This window comes from Colletes latitarsis, chromosome 8 (assembly GCF_051014445.1).
Source record: "Colletes latitarsis isolate SP2378_abdomen chromosome 8, iyColLati1, whole genome shotgun sequence".
In the NCBI taxonomy this organism is placed as follows: Eukaryota; Metazoa; Arthropoda; class Insecta; order Hymenoptera; family Colletidae; genus Colletes; species Colletes latitarsis.
In genome coordinates, this window is record NC_135141.1 from 28602810 (window position 1) to 28616882 (window position 14073).

General features: G+C 38.1%; 1 protein-coding gene across 4 annotated transcripts in view; it reads right to left on the reverse strand.

The window, feature by feature from the left end:
• Nucleotides 1-14073, reverse strand: part of LOC143344721 (cysteine-rich secretory protein 2) — a 106897-nt gene that overhangs the window by 22784 nt on the left and 70040 nt on the right. The gene's annotated exons all lie outside the window — the stretch shown is intronic.

Here is a 14073-nt window from a genome sequence, read left to right on the forward strand (position 1 = left end):
CCGCGATATGATATAGAACCGCGTGACTCCTCCATTCTGAACGTTCCCATGTTGAAAATGAATAATTTCGCACGAAATGCGAACAAAAGGTAATTAGATAATTAATTTCTTTAAAAGGTAATTTCTTCAGACGACTTTAGGCGCTACTTCGAGAAAAGGAAAGGAGGAAGCGCCGTTTCGTCCGGGTCTGCTCGTCGACTTGAAAAATTTCACATTCTCGAATTTTTTTCTCGAAAATGCGTAATATTTCGGGGGTGTGTCTATTCACCAAAAATGATTGTAATCGACCCCTCCAATTAGAAATAATTTTTTCAGAACGATTTGAAACACATGAAATTTCAGGGAAACATATCAACGATGGTCAGACATTACACTTTCGGTAAGGAATTTTTTTCTCGAAAATGCGTAGGATTTCTGGTATAAGTGTATTGACCAAAAATGATTGTAATTGACCCCTCCAATTAAAAATAATTTTTTCAGAACGATTTGAAACACATGAAATTTCAGGGAAACATATCAACGTATGGTCAGACATTATATTTTCGGTAAGGAATTTTTTTCTCGAAAATGGGTAGGATTTCGGGGGTGTGTCTATTCACTAAAAATGATTGTAATTAACCCCTGCAACTAGAAATAATTTTTTCAGAACGATTTGAAACACATGAAATTTCAGGGAAACATATCAACGTATGGTCAGACATTATATTTTCGGTAAGGAATTTTTTTCTCGAAAATGGGTAGGATTTCGGGGGTGTGTCTATTCACAAAAAATGATTGTAATTAACCCCTGCAACTAAAAATAATTTTTTTAGAACGATTTGAAATTTTTTAATTTAAGTTTTTAGTAACTTTTTACAAAGCAATCAATTTTGGCCTCTAGAATCTCCCATTGTCGAGTACACGATGAACTATCAACGTATGTATCTTGAAGTTCAAGTTTGACAATGTGTCTCTTCACCAAAAATGATTGTAATCGACCCCTCCAATTAAAAATAATTTTTTCAAGATGACTTGAAATTTTTTAATTGAATTTCTTGCTAACTTTTTAACGAAGCCTCTTAATTTTCTTTCTTTCCGTATATAGCAACTGGTGGCGAGCATGGGAGGCCACATATTAAACCGAATTTTGTTCATCGTCGAAAATTGAAGGAACCGTACAATACATGCAAGAGTATAAGTGGACGACCGCGTATTTTCGTACTCGCTGGCCGTGCACATTAGCCGTTGAATGCCAGAAACAGGAAAAACTCGACCGAAAACGATTTCACGAACGGAAAACACCGTTCGATTCATTTATATATCTCATCTGCGGCGACGCGTCGTTCGATGAATCGCAATTGCGGTGCTTCAATTTGTCCCGTTGTTATTTAACATCGAAGCGTGCAACCGTCCGCGGGAGATAAATTCCCGTCCGTGAAATCTCGCGTCGCGGATTTAAATTTGAAACAAAGCGCGATTACCGACGGGGAGACGTTTTTTTTCGACCGTGTTTTCGCGAGATCCGAGCCGGACGAAGAGAGACAGCCCGCGTTTCCGGCATCTCGACCGTGATATCGCACGGTGGATAATTTTTTATCCGCCCCCGAGATCTGCGTAGGAAGTCCATTCCGAGCTTTCGTTATCGTTCGAGCTAACGCGACGGGGTCCCCCAGTATCTGGCCACCCTAAAATGTTCGTGTGCGACCCTGCGGGGGATCCGTGACCTCGTAAATAAGATATTCATTTTCTGAAAGGAGGAAACGACGCGGAAAAATGCCAAGGAAATATTTATTCACGCTAAACGTCTGCTCGGGTTTCCATTTATTCTCCGATCGGAGTTATTTTCTCGCCTCCCCTCCCCCCCTCGAAAATATGCTATCTGAGAAAGCGAATCCAACGAAGTGAAAAATTTTTTAGATAACCTTGGAATTGCCTTTCAAATATTATTATAAAGCTTGAAGATGGTTAGAGCTTTATTACAGAATATTTTTAATACAAAAAACGTATTCTCTATGTTCTGATTCTCGAGGCAGAGTTATTTTCCCCCCTCGAAAATATGCTGTCCACGAAAGTGAATCTAACGGAGCTAAAAGTAATTTTTTAGGTGACCCTGGAATTGCATTTCGAATATTATAAAGCTTGAAGATGGTTAGAGCTTTATTACAGAATATTTTTAATACAAAAAACCTATTCTCCGTGCTCAGATTCTCGAGGCAGAGTTATTTTCCCCCCTCGAAAATATGCTGTCCACGAAAGTGAATCTAACGGAGCTAAAAGTAATTTTTTAAGTGACCCTGGAATTGCGTTTCGAATATTATAAAGCTTGAAGATGGTTAGAGCTTTAATACGTATTCTCTGTGTTCTGATTCTCAAGGCAGAATTATTTTCCCCCCTCGAAAATATGCTGTCCACGAAAGTGAATCTAACGGAGCTAAAAGTAATTTTTTAGGTAACCCTGGAATTGCGTTTCGAATATTATAAAGCTTGAAGATGGTTGGAGCTTTATTACAGAATATTTTTAATACAAAAAACCTATTCTCTGTGCTCAGATTCTCGAGGCAGAGTTATTTTCCCCCCTCGAAAATATGCTGTCCACGAAAGTGAATCCAACAAAGTGAAAAATAATTTTTTAGGTAACCCTGGAATTGCCTTTCAAATATTATTATAAAGCTTGAAGATGGTTGGAGCTTTATTACAGAATATTTTTAATACAAAAAACCTATTCTCTGTGCTCAGATTCTCGAGGCAGAGTCATTTTCCCCCCTCGAAAATATGCTGTCCACGAAAGTGAATCTAACGGAGCTAAAAGTAATTTTTTAGGTAACCCTGGAATTGCATTTCGAATATTATAAAGCTTGAAGATGGTTAGAGCTTTAATACGTATTCTCTGTGTACTGATTCTCAAGGCAGAGTTATTTTCCCCCCTCGAAAATATGCTGTCCACGAAAGTGAATCTAACGGAGCTAAAAGTAATTTTTTAGGTAACCCTGGAATTGCGTTTCGAATATTATAAAGCTTGAAGATGGTTGGAGCTTTATTACAGAATATTTTTAATACAAAAAACGTATTCTCTGTGCTCAGATTCTCGAGGCAGAGTCATTTTCCCCCCTCGAAAATGTGCTGTCCACGAAAGTGAATCTAACGGAGCTAAAAATAATTTTTTAGGTAACCCTGGAATTGCATTTCGAATATTATAAAGCTTGAAGATGGTTGGAGCTTTATTACAGAATATTTTTAATACAAAAAACGTATTCTCTGTGCTCAGATTCTCGAGGCAGAGTTATTTTCCCCCCTCGAAAATATGCTGTCCACGAAAGTGAATCTAACGGAGCTAAAAGTAATTTTTTAGGTGACCCTGGAATTGCATTTCGAATATTATAAAGCTCGAAGATGGTTAGAGCTTTAATACGTATTCTCTGTGTACTGATTCTCAAGGCAGAGTTATTTTCCCCCCTCGAAAATATGCTGTCCACGAAAGTGAATCTAACGGAGCTAAAAGTAATTTTTTTGGTGACCCTGGAATTGCATTTTAATTATTATAAAGCCCGAAGATGATTCGAGTTTTAATACAGATAATATATTGTCTGTGATCTGATTTTCAATACAGAATGCGAGAGAACTACAACAGTTTTGTAAAAATAGGAGATTCGCGAAACGGCCATCAATCGACGAAACAGGCGTCAGCGTTGAATATAAAAAAAAGATATCTCTTCGTCTCGTGAACTTTCCTCTGCGAGATACGGTATTCCAAAAACGTGGAAAGACTTCGCGAACGTAAAACGGGAAAATAAAACGACAAGTCAGCGGGAGTGCGACCTATGAAGTGCACTCAAGCGCTGCGAGTCTCCGTAGCTAAAGTTGGACTTTTTCAAAACAGTATTACACCTAGATTGTACGGCTTAAAAAAATAGGAGCCTTCGAGGTTCGAGGGGAGCTGTGATATTTTTATCAAAGCATCCAATGGATCATCTTAATAAAATAATAAGATAATTCTCACAATTGTTTCCTCGTATATTATTAAGTACAAGAATTGTAACATAAAATAGGTGCATTCAGAGAAAGATTCTCTTCCAAACCACGAATCGTAGTTTCCTTTTAATGTTTCTAACAAATTTTACGAAAACATCGATACAATTAATTTCTGTCCAAGTTTGAAATAATTGAAAAGGTTTTTGTATCAAAAATCGACTTTTATCTCAGAAACTGGAAGATCCAGAGTGACGAGGTTATCGTTGCGTCGCCTTTAGGTCCCTTATATTTTCATTTCCTGTTCCTTTCTGGTCGACCGCTTCGCTCCTCGTCCCTGATTTTCCGTTTTCTCGCACGTTCACCTGCCTATCTGAGGCGGATACGAGCACGAGACGTCGTTTCATCGCGAAAAGAGCAGCGATAAGAAAGCTGGTAAGAGCTTTTCTTTAATGAATCGCGCCATTCGCGCAAATATAAGCCCACTTACACGAAACTGACGCCGAAAACGCAATATCCGGAACTCGAAATTACTAAACCCCTTACGTAAACAATTTAAAAATATTTTTAATCGTTAGGATAGTTCCAAGCTCGTGGGGAAAAAAAAATTACAGAAATTCAGTCCTCTTTGGTAAATAACATAACAATGTATCGATAGGATTGTATGATAAATCGAAAGAGGGATACGAGATAACCGAATGCAGGATAAAAATAAAATAATGGAGAATACGTGGCGTATTAAGTATTGCAAATTGCGAAATTATTTTTAATTATATTCGAAATAAATCGTATTAGAGGAAGAGAGGGAATTTCTCCTCATTCCCTTTGATAAAATGTAATATTCTGCGAAATGTAATACCGTGAATAGTTGAGACATATATTCCATTTTATTATACATTTCAATGGAAAATTTTTTCACTTCAAGTAGATGGAGACAGTCTAAATCCTCTCGCTACATACGTTTTGGAATTTCTAGATTCTTTCATAGTCGACATTCAGTGGAACAAATCTATAATTGGTCAGACTCAGGCTAATTTGGTCCGACAAATGCTCGACCTGTTTCACTGAATTTCAGAATCCAGAAACTCTAAACAATAATAGCGATATATCGTTATTGTCAGAGAATTTTATTCGATATTCAAAGCAGGATTAAACAAAGTATGATGTATAGAAACGAGGAACGAAACGCGTTACAAAAGCACACACGTTATTCGTGATGTAATCTCGCGTGAGAAATAATATAAAATAATAGATTAAGTTTCGCAACAGCATTTTTGGTTGATCCTAGCCCGTAAATATCAAATATTATTCCATACTTTTCGACGCCTGTCCGCGCGATCTGGTATTGTACCGATTACTCGAAAAGATTCAAAAGTGGAATTTAAATAAAAAAATCCCGTCGAACGGAGAAACGAGCTGGAAAATTTTCGAGAGCTCGTCGCGTGGATCAAAAGCATAGAAACGCTAGTCTCGTTAATCATAATTCTCCGCTTCAGCGGCAAATTTTATTATTTCGCGAACGCGAAACTGGACGTCCAACGTTGCCAATCACCGAAAAACTATTTCAGAGGCGAACTTCGCAAACGAAGACAAATCGAGGAATTATTCGAAAGGTGGATCTCTCTTCTAATATACTATTTTTTCGATTTTTTTATGATCTACATATCGCATTGCACGTGTCTCTAAATTTCAAATATTCCACTACAATAATTAAGCTACCAGTTACATTATTTCATACACGCTTCTATAATTCAAATCACATAAGCATCTAAATATTTTCAAAGAATCTAAATCAACAATCAATCTGTTAAAATATGATTTCGCGTAAAACACAAATTAACAATAGAAGCTGAGTACAAAGTTACAATTTAACGAACCACAAAGACTTTTATATGTGTTCCTTTTTACGTTGTAAAATAAAAAAACTTTCTGTCGCCCCTGGGTAAAATTTTAATGGGAGATTCTAGGGGACAAAATAAGACGAAAATCAAGAATACCAATTTGTTGATCGAGCCTTCGTTAAAAATTTATTAACGCTTGAAGTTTAAAGCACGCAGCTGTTCGCAGATTGTCGTTCCACAGACGGGACTTTAAACGTTAATAACTTTTTAACGAAGTCTCAATCAGCAAATTGGTATTCTTGATTTTCGTCTTATTTTGGCCTCTAGAATCTCCTATTAAAATTTTTCCTATGGTGGTCGAACACCCTGCATACACACGCTCGTTGAACACCTGTCTCTGTAAAGAAGCAAACCGAGAAAGCCCAGATAAAATATAAAAGGTTGAAACTGACGACGGAAAACATTTCTGGACGCCTTGTGTCTGTACGTTTCGACGTTCGACGTTCGATAAAAAATTAAAATGCCCGCGGGAAACGACCATACGTCTCGGTAACATGCCAGCGAAATATCCGTTGCTTTACATTTCGCCGTCGATCGGTGCGCCCCGTTACGATGTTTTGCTTTGCCAGTTCCACTCTGCTTACTCAGCGAACGGAGTTGCCGTGCTCGCCGTCGCGGATGAGAGGTTTGAAATTCTGCCAAACATTCGTCCACCCCCTCAAAGTATCGTTGCAGGTTCGGTGCCTGATACCTGAGAGCGAACGGTTCACGAACCCCGTATCACCGTCGCGATTTCAGGCCCCACCGATCAGACGCCGATACGAAGGGTAGAAAAGTATCTTAATTCGCTTTGCATCCGCCCACGCGATAAATGAATAACGAGAACACGCGAAAGAACGACGAGAAATAATCATCGACGTTCGATCTCGACGACCTGGTGACCGTTTACCCCCTAATCTTATCCTAAAATAAATTACGATTACCTAATATTAAAAATGAATTGACGAACGATCGAAATATAAGTTTATTGATCGGATAATATTCCCTTGTTTTCATTTTGAATATCGGCCAGAGGATTTCGCATGCTCGCGTCGGCAAACCTGTAATAAGACTAGGGGGTCCTCGAGTTAGGCGGATTTATACTGGGTACTTATACTGGGTTAGGCTGCTAACTGGGACGAACTATAACTCCGTTCCTATACGGAGTTGGGCGAAACGTAATCTGATTAATAATTTAAGATTATGTTATCAGGTTAAATCATTTATTCGGCCTCTTTTGTGATTTTTTTTTCTAACGATAAGCAGACTGTTTTGCACTGAGATTTTGCAGATATATTTGTTCATCTTATGAGCATGTACAGTATTTTTTTCATCGAAAAATATTACGAATTTGGGGGGTTATAAATTCTTGTTTAGAAGGGTATCGCTGTCTGGACTGTCATTTTTCTGGCCTCTTTTGTGATTTTTTTTTCTAACGATAGGCAGACTGTTTTGCACTGAGGTTTTTGCAGATATATTTGTTCGCCTTGTGAGCATGTACAGTATTTTTTTCATGGAAAAATATTACAAATTGTGGGAGTTATAAGTTCTTGTTTAAAGGAGTATCGCTGTCTGGACTGTCATTTTTCTGGCCTCTTTTGTGATTTTTTTTTCTAACGATAGGTAGACTGTTTTGCACTGAGATTTTGCAGATATATTTGTTCATCTTATGAGCATGTACAGTATTTTTTTCATCGAAAAATATTACGAATTTGGGGAGTTATAAATTCTTGTTTAGAGGGGTATCGCTGTCTGGACTGTCATTTTTCTGGCCTCTTTTGTGATTTTTTTTTCTAACGATAGGCAGACTGTTTTGCACTGAGATTTTGCAGATATATTTGTTCGTCTTGTGAGCATGTACAGTATTTTTTTCATGGAAAAATATTACGAATTGTGGGGGTTATGAGTTCTTGTTTAAATGCGTGTTTTAAAAACTGGCTTCGACGATATTTCAAGATCTAGCAGACCAAGTATTGTTTTTAAGAATTTATTTGTCTGCAGGAGATCGAACAAAATAAATTCGTTACGTAAAATACATCAGCTATTTTTGTGTACTGTCAAAAATTTAAAAAATCGATGCATTAAAGGACACCAAGTATGGAAATGCATCCGAAACGAACCCAACGGGGTTCCGCTAATTTGCAATTTCGCGCGAAACGAAATTCTTTCGGCCACAAAATTGTCCCCGCGAACAAAATTAACCGGAACAACTCGAAATAAAAACAGGTTTAAATTCGCACTAAATGCGAATAACGTCCCAGCGAGACCGCGACTGCCAAAGTGCATCGGGAAAAGGGAATTTGTTTTAATTATTCCCGCGGTAAATGGTAGAAATTTTAAACGCGCGATCGTCGTGCACGGCGATAAACAAAAAGTTATATCCCGGGCGGGGCCATAATTCAGAGGGAAATTAATTTCAACCGTGATCCGTATCGCGTCCAAAAACCACCGTATTTCATCGCAATCCCTTTTTTGCATACAGTAAAATTACCTCTAACCGCGTTTTACTTGATACCTTCATCCGCGGATTATTTACTCGCGTCGCTGTCCAATTAGAAAAATGAAGAAGCGACGAATTATACGGGATCGCCGGGAGAAGCCACTGGAAAACGTACCGAAAAACCAACCACCAATCTCGCTAGCAATCTCGTGATAGAATTCATCGCGTTTCCGTTTTAATCCCTCCAAATAGAAAAATAGAAAACGTTCGCGGCACAGTCGTTTTAATAGATATGGGACGTTTAAATATTCGACGGATGCCTACGTAAACAAATCGTATTTCTGCTTCATTTTGGTGGGAATGTCGAAAGGGGGACTGTCAAAGGTGGGAAATGCGGTCTCATGCTTCGGTTCCAGTAGTACAAGCAGTGTAGGGTCGGCCAGGTCTGACCAGGGCTCGTCCCGACCACTGAAGCCACCGTTGAAAATCGCGCCGTGTTTCGCACCGCGTTACAAGCTCCGTTACAGGTCCAAATCCCCCATGAAAACTAAACAAACTCCCTCGAACTAACAAGTTTCGAAACGTAACATCAAATGCCAAATATCCCGTCGTTTCTCACCCGATGAAAAGTTAAACCTCCAATTAAATAAAATTTATTTTCGCATTCCCACACAGTACATTACGGAACACAGCGTACGTGTAAATATTATAACGAGTTTTCATATGAAATTAAGATCGCGATTTAAGAAAATATAAGTGTCAAAGTAGCAACCGTGGAAGACTAATACTTCGATTGAAAAATATACATTTCTATGCATGGCAGTGCAAATGCATATTTTTCCACTTAATACATTCTTCAGTTTTCTTGTTTATTGCTGCTTTATACACGTTCGATCGAGAAATACTAAAGTGTCTGACCATTATTGGTTATTTCTACTTGCAGCAGTCTCCTGAACAGATTTATTCAATATGGAACACAATTGGATCCATAATATTTTTATACTCGTGTTACATTAAATATTCACTGGATAAAAAATTGTAAAAATACCGTGACTTCTAAACTGGCATAAATAAGTAAGTGAAACTGGTCGACACATGGTCAGACATTGAATTCTATTTCATGATATAACAACTGTGGTTTGTTTCTTTAAGCAATACTCTGTTCTTCGAACGCTTCCTCTGCAAAGTAAAATCCTATTTATCAAGAACTTTATCTCGTGCACTTCGAAACAACGCGAACATAAAATTAACATATCGAAAGCGAGAACACGAGTCGTAAAGCTACGGCTGAAGCGTTGTTTTCGAATCTAACCTCAATATTGTATCGCAGACGCGTAAGATTCTCGGTGTCAGAGTCATAAACCCGACCGAACTCAAATTAAATCTCGGAAACAGCAAGATCCGCGCCATAAACCCGATCGTATTCCAACAACACTTCCGGGTTAAACGTGGAAGAAAATTTTATACGATTCGATGGAAATAAATTTCCGTTCTTTGTTCCTAAAACCAATGTTTTCCTTTCGTTTTAAAAACTCTACCAAGATCTTATTAAATAAATTTACGGTTTTGGAATATCATCGAAGATTAATAAAAATTGGCATTTGTTTCGTGGGTAGACTTTGTCTTTGGTCAGATAACATTTATTAAGACCTTTGGTAGCGTTATTCGTGCCTTTATAACCGAATCACCGTCCCTGAAACACGATTTTATCCTCCACTGGCTCGAGATACCTTTGGCCGTGGTCAAAGGACAAGAAATTTACGATTGTCATAGCAATCGAACGGAAATCAAAGACAAAGAGAAAGAGGATAGACTAATGGTTCCTAATAAGGGCGTTCTGAATCGATTTCTCGTCATATCGACCTCCCTGAGACGATCTTTCATTTTTTAAATCAATTCAACTTTTCATAAAGCAAATAAACTGGTGCATAGAATCAGAAATTGAATGTTTTCGATTGCAAATAAAGGATCGAATCGATAGAGAAAGAAAAATATTTTCAACCCTCTATGGGCCCATATACTTGTAAAATTGTGTTCGACTGTTATTATAAATGCTATTCACATTGCATACTTCTATTTTTTACGCCAAGTAAACGCGTTGCAAGTTCATACATAGAGGGTGAAATCGAAATTAACTTTCGTACTCTTACGAAAGTTATGAAACTAGGTATACGTCGCGTGTCGAGTGATGGTCAGAAGTAGAACAGCGCAAGATCGTACTATAATAAGAGTACGAAGATCCTAATTTAAACCGTTCGATTGGATTTTAAAAATACATCGATTCGCCTTTCTTCGATTTCGCTTCGAAAATAACTAGTAAACATTTGGTGAAGCCATCAAATTGCAAAATTACCAAATTTGCCTGTGGTTAGGAAGCACAGGCGTGGAGCAACGGGCAAGAAAAAAAATATATATACAGAAATGGACCGGAAACGAGCACGACGAAAGGAGAACGAGTGACACTCGTTCACGGTTTCCCTTTGCCGCTTTCCTGGACGAAACCGGGCCACCGAAACTTTTTCCAATGCGCGTTCGTTCGAGTAAAATATCGGCCAAATAACGTCCCTGCCGGCAAATGGCCATTAATTCGCGGGGAGAGGACTGCCTCACGGACTCGTCCCGAGGAACTTTGCCCTGTTTTCCGATACTGACCCTTTAGTACCATCGGTTTACTCGTCCTCGCCCTCTCTGGTTCCTCGTTTCGGGCAAGTTTCCACGAATTTGGCACCCACGGTGTCCGACCTCTCTATTCGAACGTCCGGATTCGTGTCGCTGCCGGACGGTCAAATAGCCTAACCGCTATGAATATGCAAGCGTCGAAATATGGCGGAGAATCGGTACGAACGATCGCTTAAAGGTCCATTTATAGACCCATCCACGAAACCACCCCAGAGATTCTTCGATTCTAAAATTTATCAACGTAGCAAGAGTTACATAACTGTCGATCGAAATGTAATTCGTATCTCTGCAATTCGTCTCCAAGTTAAACAAAATTACTACTCGAAAAAGGTGCACGTTTCTTATAATAGGGATTTTTGTACCTTTTGTATATTTTCGGTCAGGAATTTTTTTCTCGAAAGTACGTAGGATTTCGGGGGTATGTCTATTCACCAAAAATGATTGTAATTCACCTCTGCAATTAAAAATAATTTTTTTAGAACGATTTGAAATTTTTTAATTTTGTCGAAAAATTTCACATCTTCTCGAATTTTTTTCTCGGAAATGGGTAGGATTTCGGGAGTATGTGTATTCACCAAAAATAGTTGTAATTGACCCCCCGAGGTAAAAATAATTTTTTCAGAACGATTAGAAAATTTTTTTTTTCGCCGAGAAATTTCTCACCTTCTCGAATTTTTTTCTCGAAACTGAGTAGATTTTCGATGGTATGTCTATTCACCAAACATGATTGTAATCGACTCCCGTAACTGAAAATAATTTTTTTAGAATTAATTAAAAATTTTTTTTTTCGTCGAAAAATTTAGACACCTACCCCCTACCGATTTTTCTTAAAAATTCCTTTTTCATTTTTAGTAATTTTGTTTGACGCCCTACAGAAAAGTTGTCTAATACTTTTTTGTAAGTACCCATGAGCTCTACTTCAGAAAAAAGTTTCATTGAAATATATTCACAATTGTAGGAGTTACGGCTGATTGAAAATTGGACCATTTTTATGGAGTTTTTCTTTTTTGCGGGGTCAAGGACCAACTTTTCGAATATTTTTGCGATTTGTACATATTCTCCATCAAAATACGCGTAGTTTGCTTTTCTAAACATGAAAATCGTCCAATCCGTTCAGAAGTTATGACGTTTTAAAGATACGCATGAAATTTCAGGGAAGCATTTCTGGCCTCACATTAGATTTTCGGTAAGGAATTTTTTTCTCGAAACTGGGTAGGATTTCGAGGGTATGTGTAATGACCAAAAATGATTGTACTTGACACCCGCAGCCGAAAATAATTTTTTTAGGACGATTTGAAATTTTTTAATTTTGCCGAAAAATTTCTCACCTTTTCGAATTTTTTTTTCGAAAATGCACAGGATTTCGAGGGTATGTCTATTCACCAAAAATGATTATAATTGACGCCCACAATTGAAAATAATTTTTTTAGATCGATTTGAGACACTTGAAATTTCAGTGAAACATATCAACGTATGGTCAGACATAAAATTTTCGGTCATGAATTTTTTTCTCGAAACTGCGTAGGATTTCGGGGGTATGTCTATTCACCAAAAATGATTGTAATTGACCCCTGCAATTAAACATAATTTTTTCAGAATGATTTGAAATTTTTTTTTTCTGCGAAAAATTTAGGCACCTATCCCCTGTCGATTTTTCTTAAAAATTAGTTTTCCATTTTTAATTACTTTAGTTGACGCTGTACGGAAAAGTTGTTTAATACTTTTTTGTAGGTACCCATGAGCTCTACTTCAGAAAAAAGTCTCATTGAAATATATTCACTATTGTAAAAGTTACGGCTGTTTGAAAATGTGACCATTTTTATGTGGTTTTTCTCACTTTACGTGGCCAAGGGACAACTTTTTCAATATTGTTAGAATTTCTACATATTCTTCGCTAAAATACGCGTTGTTTGCCTTTCGAAACATTAAAATCCTTCAACCCAGCCAGAAGTTACAATCGCTTTTTATTTCTTTAAAAAAAATTAGTCACGAAATCATCAAGGACCACAAAATAACACGGGTAAATATTATCCAAGCGAAACAATTCTATCGGAATTTGGCGTTGCTGCAACGGGCAGTTGTTTGCATCGCGTACTCAGAACGAAGACACCAACAGTTGGTATCGAAACTTGGTGCACGACAACTACGGTCCAGAACGTCACAAGTTATGCTCGAATTTACGACCGAAAGTTGCTACACGTTGAACAACTTCTAGCGCCGTGCCAACATCAACGCGCGTTAATTCCGCTGTTGTTGTTGCACTCGTATATTATGCTTATTTTATTTCGGTAAACTCTGTCCCCCGGTCGCCGGGGCTCGTAACGACGTAACAGCTTAATTTCGGCCAGGATGTAGGTCAGAAAAATTAAGAACAGAGACTGCGACATTCCCGTCGTTTTCGAAATCGTTCTGCTTTGTCGACCTCTCCTTTGACCCGCGACGCTTCGCGAAATTATCATCGAGCTCTCTTGTTCCCGGCTGCTCGACTTTTCCGGGGCCAAAGCGAGAACGCAGTCTCGTTGCTTCAGTAAAAGATTTATGCTTGTTCCTCGATACCTTAAACAGTCTACCACGAGATGAAATACGATCCCAAAACTCGAGGGAAAATTATCGTTCGACTTTGTAACCACAGTTTCGTCTTAAAAATTCTTGGTAATAGTTTTCCCGAATTTCTTTCGTTACACCTATGTAACATTTTACACCTTTAATATTCGCCAGGGCCAATTCCTTCGTTAATTAGTGCATACGTATACAGTATGGAAATGTAGAAAATATTTATCAGACAGAGATATACGTATTGGTAAATAATTTTTATTATCTAGACTGGCGAGTTACCGGCGATTGCCTTTAAAACCTGTTCGTATAAATGAAATCTCGCTGCGACGAAAACCGGGGGAGATCGAATGGGAACTTTATTCGCGGATAATTCGTGGCAAATATTCCGAGCGTCCGCGATAAATTCCGTTTTATATACGAAAGAGCTTGTAAATCGACGGTTTCGAGTACCTCGTTACGCATAAATAACGTTGAAAAGTAAACGAAGTACGCGTCGGAGTCTGTTGCATACAATCGACACCTTTCGCGAGTTAATGATCGGCTCGCGATCTCGATTCCTGGCGTTGTTGCGCC